The sequence below is a fragment of the Hesperophylax consimilis genome, chromosome 16, assembly GCF_061612785.1.
Source record: "Hesperophylax consimilis isolate HC1 chromosome 16, BYU_Hcon_1.0, whole genome shotgun sequence".
NCBI lineage: Eukaryota > Metazoa > Arthropoda > Insecta > Trichoptera > Limnephilidae > Hesperophylax > Hesperophylax consimilis.
Genome location: NC_142851.1, coordinates 21,708,910 through 21,723,370, shown reverse-complemented (window position 1 = coordinate 21,723,370; position 14,461 = coordinate 21,708,910). Strand labels below are relative to the sequence as shown.

Here is a 14,461-nt window from a genome sequence, read left to right as displayed (position 1 = left end):
CTCGGGCGTCCCCGACTTCTGCTACCATTCACATTTGCATCATATATCCTCCTTACACTCCTATCTTCGCTCATTCGCTCTACATGCCCAAACCATCTAAGCGTCCCTTTCTTAATCTTACTCATTACGCTTACATCAGCCTTGCACTCTTTGCGGATCTCCACATTCCTCACACGATCAAACATGGTTTTACCACACATACGCCTCAGGGATCTCATTTCAACAGCATTTAATCTACTTTCATCCTTTCTTTGCCAGTTCCATGCCTCACTTCCATACATCAAGGTAGGTACCAGCACTCCGTTGTGGACTGCTAACTTCGCTTCTTTGGACAATTTTTTGTTAGCGCCTACGGCGTTTAGTCCTCCATTAACGGAATTACCTGCATTTACCCTTCTTTCGATATCTCTGTCAGCCTTCCCATCTCTCGTAAACATACTTCCTAAATACACAAACTCATCCACCTGCTCCAAGTATTCCCCATTCACAATTATATTGCACACTGTTTTCGTACTCTCTCTTTCAAACACCATTACTTTAGACTTACTTACATTCATCATTAACTCATTCTTCATGCATACTTCGTTCATCCTAGACACGAGAGACTGTAGATCATCTATACTATTAGCAATCAGCACCGCATCATCAGCATACAACAGGCAACATACTTTCAAATTATTCAAATTCGCGCCCAATCCCACCTCTTTCAATTCTTGCATACAATTATCCATGTATAGATTGAATAACCACGGTGACATTACGCAGCCTTGTTTAACACCTTTTGTGATATCAAACCACCCCGTAAAACCACCGTTTACCCTAACACATGCAACGCTTCCCTCATACAGAGACGCAATTGCCTGAATCAGATTCGTATTCACTCCATACTTGGACAACACCTTCCATAGCTTTTTCCTGTCGACTCGGTCGTATGCTTTTTGTAAATCTACAAAGGCACAGAAAAGTTTCTGGTTTTTTGCCAGAAACTTCTCAGTGAGCATACGCAATGAGAAGATCTGGTCCATGCACCCCCTTCCACTCATGAAAGCACCTTGCACATCCCATATTTTATCCTTTGTTTCCTTTCTTACTCTTTCAATCAAAATTCTACCATACAGCTTGCCAACTGAACTAAGCAGGCTAATAGCCCTATGATTCCCACATTCCATACGTGACCCTTTACCTTTGTATAATGGCATGATCACAGCCCTTCTCCAATCTAAAGGCGTGTAACCTTCCTTTAAACATTGGTTAAAAAGATTGCACAACCATGTGAGAATTACACGGCTACCTCCTTTAAAATATTCAGCAGCAATATTGTCAAACCCAACAGCCTTACCATTCTTCATACATTTAATCGAGCTTTCTATCTCATCCATGCTAATTTCGGTAACATTCACTCCATCGTCATTCATATCTGATTCGCCACTGGAATCACTGTCATTCACTTCGCTTTCGAAGACTTCCTCGAAATAATTCATCCATCTCTCTTTTATTTTTTCCTCATTCGTCAACATTTTTCCATCTTTTGATTTTATCACTTTCATGCTTCCGTTTTCTGGGCCACTCCGGGACCTTTTGACTTCTTTCCAAAACAACTTAATGTTTTCTTGGAAATGGTTTGTCATTTTCATTCCTTCTTCCTCTTCCAGGCGTTTCTTTCGTTCTTTCACTCCAACTCTTACTTTTTTCTTACATTCCTTATATACTTCTTTCGCTCGATACTTCTCTTCGCTGGAAGCACTGCCAGCCGCAATCAGACACAACCATGCTTTCTTCTTTTCTGAGACCAGTGCTTTAATCTCATCATCCCACCATGCATCACCTTTCTTCCTACCTTGCGTACTTATTCCACAAACCTCCCTAGCAGATTCACAAAGACACACTTTTATGTGGTTCCATGTTTCGTCTATGCTTAGACCATCCATTTCCTTCGCATTCAATCTTATCTCTGCACAATTCACATACTTACTTCTCACATTATCGTTTTGCAGTTTTTCTATTTTGACTCTTGTCGGAGCTGGTACCGTTTTCACTTTAGAGCGCCAACCGCGAAAGAGGTTTACTCTCGACACTACAAGAAAGTGGTCAGTTTCGACCTCAGCCCCTCTGAAAACTCTTGTGTCCTCGGTAACAGCTCTCAACCTAGAGTCAATTACTACAAAATCAATAATTGACCTCTCATTTCCTCTTTCCCACGTATATTGGTGGATACCTTTATGATCGAAGAAAGTATTCGACACAAACAGGTTCCACTCTAAACATACTTCAAGCATTCTGTTCCCGTTGTCATTCGTTCTTTTATCCCCAAACATACCTAAGACCGAATCAAATCCTTCACGTCTAATTCCCACCCACCCATTCAAATCGCCTGCCATTATAATCCTTTCGTTCATATTTTTTAGTCTCATTACAACATTCACACCAGTCCAAAAATCATACATACTCTTACTTAAACTTACATCAGGATATTACACGCATTATCTTATCATTAAATAATAATTAATACATACTTACCTAATTTATAAAAAACTAGATATATATAACTAATCGAAATGAAGGAATAGGTATTCATTATGAACAAACATACCGTTGTTATTTTCAAGAATTGTTCAATTTTTTACGACCCCTGACAACATTCCGAAAAACGTTTTCACCAGTAAAAAAAAGATAGTTAGATAGGTAAAATAAGCTACTTAGATAGGTAAAAAAAAGATAGTTATATAGGTAAAAAAGATAGTTAGATAGGTAAAAAAAAGATATTTAGGTAGGTAAAAAAAAGGTAGTTAGATAGGTAAAAAAAGCTACTTAGATAGGTAAAAAAAAGATAGTTAGATAGGTAAAAAAGATAGTTGGATAGGTAAAAAAAATAGTTAGGTAGGTAAAAAAAAAGATAGTTAGATAGGTAAAAACAGATTGTTAGGTAGGTAAAAAAATATAGTCAGATAGGTAAAAAAGAGATAGTTAGATAGGTAAAAAAAGATAGTTAGGTAGGTAAAAAAAGATAGTTAGCAGGGCCGGCCCTGAGGCTAACGTCGCCTAGCGCTAGTAAAAACCTCTCAGGCATTGTGTTATGCTGAGTAAACATTTTCGAACAGAAGCGCGAGCCAAGAAGTCAAGACGCTGATAATATCCAATACCTAATTGAAGCACGAGCCGAGCCACGAATTATGGGAATGAAACGAAGCAACGGCGAAATGCCGTTTACGGTTGCTTCGTTCCTTTCTCATAATTTGTGGCTCGGCTCTTGCTTCGATTAGGTGTTGGGTATTATCAACGCCTTGACTCCATGGATCTTTGGCGCCTTGGCGCCTCGCCCGTAGCGGACTGCTCCAATTGCGCCTGCACAAGGTCGGCCCTGCTATTTAATTCAAGTGAAGAGTACTGACTTGATAGGTGCATGCACAATAGTAATGTGCTGCATTATTTGTCCTGCATACTAATTTCTTCAAGCCAATACAAAGTTAAAGTGACTCATATGCAAAAATTCTACAGCCTAATAAATATAAAGCAGTTTATTTGCAGTCTGCGGGCTAGGGATGTCAGGAATATTGGTATTATTGCGAAAATATCCGTTTGCACAATTTTGGCGTATTTTCTAATGATCTAAACATGCACTTGAAGGTCAACATAATTTTATGTTAAACTTATATAACAAGTTAACCTAGTGTCCGCCAGTGCCCTTGAGGTGTTTTCTCCCAAAAACGACCCAAACAACGATCCGAAAAATTATCTAATTATTTTTATTTTTGTGCAATTAACACTTATTTTAACTGTATCTCACTCCTCATTAGTACCAATGGTAGTTAATTGAAAGTATCTACTACTAAGCAGTAGTAGTAGTTAATTAATTGTTACTACTACTAATTACAAGTAGCAGTAGTTAAATAATTGTTATATTTAATTATTGAAGACAATATTAGGCCTTGCTCACCGCTCTAGCGCTACTCCGGAAAGACAAGGGTCCTGGTTTCGAGTCCTAGATGTGACCGTATCCTTTTCTGATTTTTCTGTTTCAGATTTTCGTTTAAAATCGCTAATATTGTCTTCAATAATTAAATATTACAATTTGAGGGTCTACTCAATAAAGTTATTCCAAAAAATAAAAATAATTAATTGTTGCTACTACTAACTACAAGTAGTAGGAGTTAATTAATTGTTAGGTACTACTACTAACTACAAGTAGTGGTAGTTAATTAATTGTATCTACTACTCAGTAGTAGTAGTAGTAGTTAAATTGTATTACTACTGCTTAGTACTAGTAGTTAATTAATTGTATCTACTACTCAGAAGTAGTAGTAGTAGCAGTAGTTAATTAATGGTATTTACTACTCAGTAGAAGTAGTAGTTAATTAATTGAATCCACTACTCAATAATTCATACTTTTTAATACCTACCTAATTTTTATTCCGAAGAAAGCAAATAATTTGGGCAAATGCTTAATTAAGCAAATACTTAAAAAATATATATATTTATTAATTTTGTGTACAGTTCGTAGAACTTAACAAAAGTAAAATAAAAGAATTTAATAAAAATGCAATAGTAACAAAATTAAATTTCATTTACTTTAAATTTAAAGTAAAAACATTTTTAAGATTGTAATTAAAAACAATGCATTCATAGTTTTAAAGCTAGTGGTGGAAATAACGTGATGACCTGGGGGTAATTGAATTGACCTAGAAATTCTAACCGAAAAAATCAATATTTTGAAAACGTACTTCAGCATACCTACAGCATTTTTTCACAAACATTTAGAGGTAAAACACAACGTACATTAAAAAAAAACTAATTATGCGAATTAGGTTATAACACAACATTAATCTCACATCATGCACAAATAATTAATAAAATTTGACGTACACAAGAAAAACAAAAGTAACAAGTAATATACAAACAGTTTGCCAGTTTTGTGGCTAGAAGATAACAAAAAACAAAGAAAAAATAAAAAAAAGAAAAATACTGGATTTAAAGCCGAAAAATATATATGTTTAGGGCTACCAATATATCTGCTCAAGGCCGGCCCTGGGCCAAACGGCGCCTATCGCTAGTAAAAATCTCAAGGGCGCTGTATTAGGTGTTAAGTATTATCAAAGTTTTGGTTCCTTGACTCCTTGTCGCCTTGACAAGTAGGTGCCCGGAGTGGATTGCTCCAATGGCGCCTACACAAGGACAACCCTGTATCCACTATCGTGAATACTCTAGGATGTTTTGAGATTCTTTACATCCATACTGTTAGCCAATGAAATGCAAATAACCGACATATTTTATTTTATTTTTTATTTTTTTATTTATAACTGATTAAAATCTATACTTACTGGGGTACCCCGTTCTGAGGCCCCATTGTACACGAGTTCAGGTAAGGTTAGTTTTGGTAAGGTTATGATAGGTTAGGCAAGTTCAGGTTAGGTTAGGTCAACACCTTAGGGTTCATATAAACAGGACAAAACTTACGCGAAAGGAGAAGAACTAATTTTATCCTCTCCCATAATTCGCGGCTCGGCTCACGGAAATTGTCCGGTGTTTATGCTTAGCATTAGAGTAAAAATATATAATTATATATAAAAAAAATATAATTTTTTGGTCAAAATTATGCCTCAATCCAGGTTCGCCTAGTGAGGCGGGTTATGTCCAACTTAAATTTACCTTATTTTATCTTTACAACTGCGCCAATTTACATTTTTTCTATTAATGTTCTAATATATTTAATGTAATCTATAATAGTATGTATGTTTATATTCCTGTGATGTTTTCGATAGTAAATAAATATATGAAATTTGTCATAAAAGCTTACTAATGTTAAATCAAAGTGTTGATGTTTAAATTGTACATATTTCTCAATTCAACATCTATTCTAAACAAAAACTGGATTATGAATCATAGAATTCATGGCTTCACGCATAAAATAAATGTATGAAAGATTCTACCGATGCATTAATAAAAATGTTCCTGTTCCATTTAATTGTTCATTTTATTACTGCAACCCGTTTCTTCGACTTGTATACAAGGGGTGTTCAACCTTTTTTCATGTGATTAATTTTGAAATACAACTATTTGCCTTGATTAAAGGTATTACCTATTGAACGTAAACAGAGTAATGCTGTTATTACGGTAGGTACCAAAGGAATTACTCTAGTCATCGCTCAAATTCTGTCAAGTAGGTACCTAAAATTTGGGTAAAATTTTAAAATTTCGGATCGTATCGTATTTAAAAACGTATTACTGACAGGTTGCTTTTGTTGGAAACGAATATTCTCAAATGTTTGTCGAATTAATGAATCAGTGATAATCACTGAAGAGATAAATCTACACCGAGAAAAATAAGTACGGATGATTTATCAAAATACTGTTAAAAATGTGACTGCATGCCCATTTCCTAGTGAAATATAAGTCATTCAGAATATATCTAAACGTAAAATGCGAAAACATTATAATTTTTAAGAACATTTTTCCTACTTCCTCATGATAGTTTGATGATAGTTTGTTATGAAATCTGTCAATTCATTCGTTAAACGCCTGTAGTCCCGTTTTTAACAGAAAAACAAATGATTTGACCAGCTTTTTAATAAATTAACGATATTTTATATCAGTAAGTTTTCTTCGTGTATATACGCGGATACACGTGCGCACAAAGTAAGTAATTTGTTTTCTTTGCTTGATGAAATTGATTCATTCATTTACAAATAACGATGTTCTTTCTTGTATAGTTTATCAATGTATTTGGGCTGCGTGGGGTCTAGAAGTCGAAAGGTCTGATGTAAGTTGGTTACATCAATTTTATTATTTCCAATTTTTCACTTTTTTGACTTTTCAAAAAAAATGGCCGTGTTTTATTTAAAAAATATTATAATTAGAGCTTAGTAAACTCTTTTTAAAGAATATCAACATTCCTGAGCTGCGAAAAGTGGCGGCTAGCTGTAAGGAGCGTTTGAGCAACGTAGTCGGTCAATAATTATTAACCGATAATAATATCACCGAAAATCAAAGCAAATAACAGTAATAATTGTAATAATATATTGTTACTCTAAGAATACTATAAGAATTTTATCACGTGTCATAAGTTAGAAGAAAATCTCCTTTATTATATCGCAAGGGAAGATGTTGTTTGTATTGTATGCAAAAATACTTTCCAAAAACCTTTTAAATTACCGGCAATTGGCGACTGACATAGTTCTTTTTGATTAACTTTTAGGGCTGAATGATGTGTCAGTTCGGTAATGTCGAGGTGGAAGTACGGAAAATGAACATGTTAAATAGGTATGATATTATAAAAGTTGGCCACGGTGCCACGGATCAGTCGAAATTCCTCGCGGTCCACTGTTTGACTCGCGTGTTTTAGGTTGGGTACCACTGATGTATACAACATGTATTATTAATAAACTCCATGCCATAACGCCTAACATCATCTGCAAGTAATATAATAATATCCCACTATTAACTTCTGCAATTCGGCATAACTAGGTTGAGTTAACTGGGAGATGTAAATATTTATCGAACAATGCCTTGGTATCGCCTATTTGCTTATTCTTATTACGTTTACATTGTAGTATGAGATTATGATCTTAAATCAATATTTAGTTAAGTCAAACTGTTCAGTTGGTAGTTTTGTACAACACATATTATTATTAGTTCACGATGATGGAAAACGATTTGATCACTATTTTTATGAAAAATTACCATAAGGGGGTTTTATGCAGGAGTCAATTAATATGCTAAATAAACAGAAACTTACTTTTTCGGACCCGAGGTCTACTGTTTACAGAACTATTAGTAAACTATGACATCACAAACAATTTCTAACAACTTTAAACTTTTATTAAAAAATGTATTCTTTTCTATCAGATTTGACGATTAAATTACTATTTTTTATAATAAAAACTACAGGATTTTCCAATAAGAAATGTTATTTTGAATAGCCCGCTATTTCGGTAGACGTTACTTTTGAAGCAGTAATTTTTTTGACATTTGACAAGTAGAAATTACTATTAATAAAAATGGAACGATACACGCTTCAACAACTGTTTGGTGCGGTTTATGGTCCGGCGGAGTCATTGGACCTTACTTTTTCGAAAATGAGGCTGGAGCAACAGTTCCGGTGAATGGATTGCGCTATCGAGAGATGATTAATGATTTTTCATGGCCGAAATTGGATGGTATTGATCTGGACAACGCAACGTTTACTTTCAACAAGACTGCGTTACATGTCACACAATCAACGAAACCATTGATCTTTTACGATTGAATATCAAAATAACACCTCTTATTGGAAAACCCTGTATTTAAAATATAAAAACGGTTTATAAATGTCCATACAACATTTTAATTCCTCCTAAATCCATAATTATTGGCGGAAAATGTTACTTGTGCATTGAACAGCTAGCAGAGATTTAAACCCATGATGCATTGGTGGAAACCTGACACATTTGTTATAGATGCTACTAACCAGGATTGTTCAATTAATTTAATTACCAACAACCAAACCTATTATGTTTATTACACTATCCATAGGGCGCAAGAAAACTATAAGAAATAATCACATAATAATATGTAATAAATTTATAGATCACAAGGGCAGACGACATCTTCTGATCTTCTGGGAGTTTTTGTGTATTTATTTATTTATTTATATATACGCCTAAGAAGGCTTTTTACATAGAAGTGATACATGATGCAGTGTACATAGGAGAATATCTGTATTATACAGGACTGCACTACAATGAATAGATGTAATCCATTGTAAAGAAGGTACAAAATACACAGTTGTAAAATTGTGATTACAAAGTATAATGAGAAAATATTAAGAAATAATTAAAAAAAACGAAATATGAAGCAATATTAGTAAAACTTAAGAGTAACAAAAAGTAAAAAATAAATTACAACAACACAACATATAAGACAAATCATTAAAACTAATTTACCAACTATACCCTAATTTGTAGGATACGACAAATTGTTGGTATAGATTATGCTTAGTTCTATAAATGGAGTCAATAAATAAATCAATAGCACCCCCATACTTGTTGCCCAGATCATGCATCCTATTGGTCAGTGAGTGTGTCTGATAGTTGGTCGTGTATGTATTGTAGAAGAATTTTATATTTTGTCTTGTATTCCTAGTCGGCACATGGAGTTTAATAGTGGCAAGGATGGCAGGACTATCAATTAAGTTGTTAATGACTCTGTGTAACACAACCAGGTCTGAAATAATTCTCCTGGCAGACAGTGTTATTAGATGCAATTGATTCATCAAACTGACATAATTAATGTAATCAATCAAGGAATTCTGAGCTTAAAATTAACGTACTTTAGAAATTTGTGCTGAACTCTTTCTATATTATTGGAGTGAATTTATATAAAGGGGACCAAATAGGTGAATTATACTCCAATTGACTTCTGACTAATGAAATATATAGGGTTCTCATACAATCTATGGACTTAAAATCAGTTAAAGTTCTGCAAAGGATGCCAAGCATCTTTAAAGACTTATTAGTTATATAGTTGATGTGTGCAATGAATGACAAGTTTTCATCGAATATTACACCAAAGTCACGAATTTGTGACACTAGTATTGACTATTTATATTATCATCATTGTAAAATTAGTTTGAATTGTCTTTTAAAATTATTATGGTAATAAAAAAGTTCATGCATTTTTTCCGAACCCCCGAACGTTTGAATCCGCCACTATGTAAAATGCATCATAAATAACCAATCTAGCAGTCCGGAACGATAAGGAGTGGAATTGGCCGAACTCAGAATCGATAACTTAGTGCATAGAAAATGGTATTGCTCTACTTAGTTGTCGTTCGTCTTTTTGTGTAAATATTGCCATAGAGCTTTTCATTGAAACTGTTCCGCGACTGAACCGAGCGGTTTTGATTTTGTTCAATGGTGTCATCCATTTTCTTTAAAAATGCGTTTCTGACAAAAACTCTTCCATACATAGTTGGAAAGTGAAATTTCCCGTAAAAATACACATTTTGTAGATATCTATAGATTTCCGGATTTTATTAAAATTTTTATAAACGGATTTCCGTATACGTGCAGAATGACATCACTTCCTTTGTGATACTGGAAGCCAAAGAGTAGGTCGTTTGTTAGTCTTGGCGCACACGAGCAACTTTAGTTGCAGACAACAGTTGCGTCGCAACAGTTTGGTGCGCCAAAATCCACTACGGTAAGTGAATGCGCGCACACGAGGCGACACGCGACACGATCCTAGGGGAGCTTTTTGAATTTGTGTGCAGTCAAAGAATGTCACAAACTTGCTTTTATTCGTAGTACAAGTGCTAAAAATATAATTATTTAATTTAATTTATCCTGTGTTCAATTTTATATAATTTAAATCATTTGTATGTAATCATTTATATGGCAGATTATTTAACTGCTCTGTTCAGCTGAATTAAACAAACGTTATTATTATTTCTTCACATGTATTGATCAAAACATTTTGCATCCCTGCAAATGCGATAAAATTGAAATGGTAAATGAATACGTTTATTTGGGAGTGACTGTTGATTGCCATTTTAAATGGGACATTCAAATAAAAAATGTTTGTAAAAGACTGAGAGCGACTGTGGGTAGATTATATAAACTGAAGTGTTTCGTTCCTGAGAATATTTTAAAAATCATTTACCAATCACTCGCAGAATTAACTCTAAGGTATGGAATAACTACTTGTGGACATTCTTGTAAAACTAACTTAAATTACCTTCAATCAGTTCAAAATTCTATGGTTCAATTACTAGTTTCTGTGAAAAAATTTTTTTTTCACAGAGACGTAACATTTAATTGTTGTATCCGAACGTAAATATCTTGTCTGTGCAGGCCTTACTTTGAAGGACAAAATATTGATTCAGCATATATCTGAATCTGAATATAAAAATAAATTGGAACATGAACACAACACTAGGTTCACAAAATAAATAATGAAGGCATTCTTGTTCCAAAATATGACAGTTAATACGCACAGCGAACCCTAGAATATAACTTGCCCAAAATGTTCAACATATTGGCAAGCTACATAAATATTGTAAATTCCCAAATAGATTCAGTTGTATGCTGAAAAAATTTCTCATAAGTAGAAATACTTTATACTAATCATCACTATAGATCAATAGTTGTTATTTATTAGCATGTAGATCTAGTGTTATTTTAGACTGTGTGCCAATAATAATAATTTGAATATCTTATAAGTAGCAACAACACGAGACTTAGTAAGGTTCGAAACGTTTTCCAGTGAAAACAAAATTTACCTAAGTTACAATAAATGTAAACATATAAGTTTTACTAAAAATCACAACGCTATCAAAGACAATTATTGTATTGGTAATTATTTACTCGAGCGCGTTTACTGTATAAGAGATCTAGGCGTACTTTTTGATTCCAAACTCCACTTCGATGCGCACATTGATATTGTGAATAAAGCTTACAGCATGCTAGGATTTGTCATCAGAAACAGCCGTGAATTTCGAAAACCTGAAACATATCTTCTTCTTTACCACACTCTGGTCCGTTCTCAACTTGAATACTGCACCTCCATATGGAATCCACTTTACGATATCAATAAAGAAAATATTAAAAGTATTCAAAAGAAATTTCTGCGATGCCTCAATTACAGAATGAGCGCACCCAAACGCGGGTACATAAATATGCTCTCGAGTTATAACGTCTCCACTCTATCTAACCGGCGAACATACCTTGATCTCAGTAATTATACTATGTATACATATTTACATTGTAATTAAACATGTACATCCTGTTGACAAACTGCTTGGTTGCAGTTTAACGGGAAAAACTACAAAGAAAAATAATTTTCTAAAATAGTTGTAAAATTACTTTCTGGCATCATTTTAATTATATTGAAATGAAATACTTTGTATACACCACATTTTATTAATAAAAATCATGATTATTACTCATCAAAAGTGGTGTACATAAAGTTTTTTTTCCGACTTTATGTCTGGGTTAAATCTTCCCCACAGGAATAACTAAACCCTTCCACACACTTTTCCACAAATGATCATCTAGTCAAATCACATTACGCAAGTGCATTATATAAGCATAATAAATACAAAACAATACAAGCACAACACGCCAACTCACCAGAGATCAAATGATAAAATAATTCACTCCAGATATTTTCATATCAGAGGGTTCGGCTCGGTAGAACTCTTAACTGATTCTATAAATCCTACTGATCCCTCAATATAAATATTTAAAAAATCTTTCGTAATCCTACATGTATTTAAAATGATTGATTTTTGCTTTTTTTACAATTTTTTTTTGATACATCTAATACGCCTAAATTTTTAATGAGAGAGCTTGGTATAATGCCATTAGCCGAAATAACAAATGGCAATATTTTTATAGTCTGAGAATGCCACATTCTTTTAATCTCATTTCCTATTATTTTTATTATTTTTGTTATTATTATAATTATAATCCTAGTAGATTAGTTCAATATTTTAAAATTATTTATTTTTTAAAGTCAAGCCTGATCATTTTGGCACTTAAACTGTTCGAAAATACATGTTAAGGACATTAGCGTAGTGGTTTTAAATATCAAACACCTCTTACAACGAAATTGTAGGTTTTAAAAATTACCAACGGCGTTTATTTTTAAATACACGGGAGTGTTAAAATTGTGTTTTTCAACAAATGCTATGCAGTCTGTGCACGGAATTCATCGATAAACATGTAGGTATAAAAATTGCTCTCTGGAAAAATCGTGGTATTTCTGACATTCTCTTCTACGATTTTTTTGTAAAAATATTATTATTTAGTAAGTTCCTAATCTTATTGACTTTGGGGGCAAAATAAGAGATGATTTCAAAACTACGATAGTTTCACACTAAATATGAGTAGGTAACCCATCGCTTTCGTGCGGAAATAGATGGAAATATTGAAATACATACAATGTCCTTATCTCAACAAACAAAGATAAAATAACAAGGATGTTTTTTTTACATTAGTACTCATATCAATGACATCGTCCATCCTTATCAGTTTGATACCTTCTACTTACCTATTAAAATAAACATTTTGTATATATCTACCTTTTTTTGGAAGGTGTGAGTTTTTATCTGGAATTCGCATAAAAATATGATTCATAACTCCAAAAGCTAATATAATGGAAGTGACAAAGTGAATAATTTAGGTAATTTTTTTTTTGAAAATTTTTATGATGCCTAAATTAACTACAAATTTACTACTTTTCAGTGTAGGTACCAACATAAATAGGTATAAATAACCAACATCAATAAGTTATTAATTATTTGTTACAAATCTTTGACCTATTTGGCAAAAAGCTTCCAGGTCAGAAATCGCGTGAGAATTTTCCGTTTACTACGGCATAAAAGTTATGCGCAACAAACCCGAAGGGTGGCTGCAGTAATAAGTACAACAACCTTCGGCTTTCTTTAGAGCTTTGTTATTATTTATAGAACCTAGGTACCAACACCAACTGCAGGTATTGATTTGAAGTAACACGCAAAGAGAAAATTTCACTTATTCTTCGATATTCACCGTCTAACGTCATTTCTGTAAGCATTTTTTCATAGTATATTACATACTATGATTTTTTATAATCAGATTTCCGGAAATTTGTAATTCAACTAACAAAAAAAACTGATTTCCGGAAATTTTTAATACCAAAAATAGATTTCTGGAATCCCGCTCGAGGACTCCCTGAACCATTACGTCCTCCAATATTTCTCAAAGTACTAGTCACAGCAATAATATGACTAATACGCTCTTGAACTTCTCATATTTCCAGCGTTGCCTGAGTACAGTTGTTAGACCTGCTAGAAACTGCTCCACCCAGATTACAGCATCCGGCCTGTTTCTATTTCATAATGAACCAATGGAGCCTAACAATAATTATCACTGCTGGTGACAACTTGGCCAACTTGTCACGAGCTAAATGATTGCCAATGTACCCAATACCAATGAATTTGAAGATGTTTGTATTTAGCGAGTATCTCTTCAAATGTATTTAAGAATGTTTGTAGAAGACCCAAAGAGGTTGCCTCCTACAACGAAAATTTATGTTTTTACAAATGTATAATTTTAATTAGAATATGCTGAGGGCAGCACTTTTTGAATTTTCGAAAATACAGAATGCTACCGAAAGTGTAAGCCATCAAAATATTGTCAAATTTGCGGCTGGCCGAAAGGCGTGTCACATCACGGTACAAACGCATCACGTACGGAATTGTGCCCCGTGTGACGTCACCAGACACCATTGCATACGTTTTACATTTTACAATTTGATAGATCATATCTCATTTCAGGCGATATCGAAAAACTATTTGTATGTCTATTGAATATTCACAAAAAAGAGACAACCTCATTTTACTTACATTTAAAATAACACACCTTTTTTCCATTGTCTTCATAAAACAGTTGTACACCAATATGCCGATTACTGAAATTACAGATGAAGAATACACACAGCTAAAGTA

At 33.6% G+C, this 14,461-nt stretch overlaps 1 protein-coding gene across 1 annotated transcript in view; it reads left to right on the top strand.

The window, feature by feature from the left end:
- LOC149416890 (uncharacterized) overlaps positions 1 to 14,461 on the top strand; it is a 72,796-nt gene that overhangs the window by 1,034 nt on the left and 57,301 nt on the right. The window lies entirely within an intron of this gene.